At 46.5% G+C, this 2,033-nt stretch overlaps 1 protein-coding gene across 2 annotated transcripts in view; it reads left to right on the plus strand.

The window, feature by feature from the left end:
* The first annotated feature begins 26 nt into the window (after nucleotides 1-26).
* Nucleotides 27-2,033, plus strand: part of LOC113215527 (uncharacterized) — a 12,439-nt gene continuing 10,432 nt past the window's right edge. Inside the window, exon 1 of one of the 2 annotated variants that reach the window (XM_052268142.1) lies at nucleotides 27-137. The gene's annotated coding sequence lies outside the window, so the exon portion shown is untranslated. The remainder of the gene's footprint in view (nucleotides 138-2,033) is intronic. The other variant, XM_052268143.1, reaches the window with a different exon arrangement.

A 2,033-nucleotide genomic window follows, 5' to 3' on the forward strand; every position in this document is an offset into this window, starting at 1 on the left:
CCGCCGCACCCCGCCCCGCCCGTCCCGACTCCTTAGCCGCACGCTGCGGCCAGGCCTGGCGGACCCCCCAGAGGCCAGTCAGTCACTTGCTGTGCCGCAGCCCGCCACAGCCGGCTCCAGCTTCCCGATAAAGTAAGGTAAGTGGCAAGAGGGAACGGATCGAGCTCAGTCATTTACACTCCCGGAGTGGAAACCACGGTGGACCGTGTTGGAAACGCAGGATTGCGAGGTCCCACTTTTACTATAAACTGCAAAATCAATGTGTTGACTACACCTACCGTTACATATTACAGTGTTTGTGTTATTGTGTTACTCAATATAGCCTCACTATACTGAACATGCTACTTCATGATACCTACCGTTATAAATTACAGTGTTTGTGGCATTGTGTTACTTAATTGAGCCTCAGGTTCAATTTTATCTTTTTTGTGTGCAGAAGTGATACGACTTCAAACACGAAAAACACTCCACAAGGACCGGTAAAGTGCAGTCTTCAGACTGGACTAATGGGCAAGGGGCACACCACATTATGTATTTGACGTACACTTGCATTACATGATGACAGGGATGGCAACATGTAACCTGCAGGTTACAATGATTACTTAATGTGATTTTGGGGGTATGAAAATCCCGAATGGCAGTATTTATCAATATAAATTTTGTAAATTTTCTGTCGTAAATTTAGACGCGGATCTCCTGGTCCTTCATTCTTGGGACGGAGGGGGAGGCAGGGGCATGGTGAAGTGTCTGCAGACCACAAACAGCACAGCAGCAGCACCCCTCGGCAACCACGCTCTCCGCGCAGGACGAAGTTAGTCTTAGGGTCCCCCGATAGCGGAAACACGAAGCCGTAAGAACAGTGCCCCCCACCACCTACCCCAGCCCGCTAATCCAGAACGCATAGAAATGGGGTCACGTCGTCGGTGACGGTGATCAAACCGGCCTTTTCGTTGGAACAGCGCGCAGTGTGTGTTCCGATCGCACTCGCGTTACGCTAATTGTTGTTTCTGTTTCTGTTTTATTTTATTTTTATTTTTTACATGTTTGTGTTAGGGATCAGGAAAGCAAGCGGTAGATTTTAATTTGCAACTCTCATCATGGATCGGGCTAATAGTTGTCCTGTGCTGCGTAGTGCGCTTCAAGCGCTGCAAGCACTGCAAATAGGAATTGTTTTTCAAAAATCGGAAAATTTATGAACGCCTCCAGAAAAATTCGGAAAAATTTGAAAAATTTCCAAAACAATTTGAAAAACTAAAACTTTTCGGAAAAAAAAATTAGAGATTGAAAGAAAAATTATTGCTGGAAAATTTCCCCAAAATACTTTTCCGACTTCCTAGCTGCGAGCGCTGCAAGTGGCCCCCTGAGCCCCACTGTGGGGCGCCTGGCCCGCACAAGGGCGAACGATGCTCGGCCAGATAGCGAGGCGCCTCTTCAACTGCCCGGCCATCAGCCGCCCCGGGGCAGCGCACCTCTTGAAGGTGCTTATTGCAGCTTCCGTGCCTTTCCAAACATATGTTAGTAGGAAGCATGAAAACACCAGGTTGCTGACCAGCTGATTAGCGAGGCGTGTTTGCTTATCGACCCTAACCTGGTACTTTTTACCTGAAAAATATTTTTCAGATCATTCCATGATTCAATCCCTTTCCACATCCCAGAAAGACGGGGCAAAGTCCTAACTTTCTGTTTAATATAGCAAACATTAAAAAGGGTTATCGAGTGCAGTTTAATTTACTATTTCTCTCATCAGAAAGTTTCAACAAAATAATTTAACCGCTGTTATTTGTCAAAAGTGTGTCGTGCGTGCTCTTCGTGCATCTCCCTAAAAAAACGCATTAGCCCAGCAAATCAATAATTAAAATTAATTTACAAGTGGCGTGACTTGTTAACCATAGACTTACATCATGCGGGTGGGACCTTGAATCGTTTTGGGGGAGTCGTCTAAGGAGAAGTCAGTCACTGGGTTGTAATTGTCGGCGTCACGTCTCTCTCTCTCTCTCTCTCTCTCTCTCTCTCTCTCTCTCTCTCTCTCTCTC

Source organism: Frankliniella occidentalis, unplaced genomic scaffold (assembly GCF_000697945.3).
Source record: "Frankliniella occidentalis isolate FOCC.00 unplaced genomic scaffold, Focc_3.1 Scaffold64, whole genome shotgun sequence".
Lineage (NCBI taxonomy): Eukaryota > Metazoa > Arthropoda > Insecta > Thysanoptera > Thripidae > Frankliniella > Frankliniella occidentalis.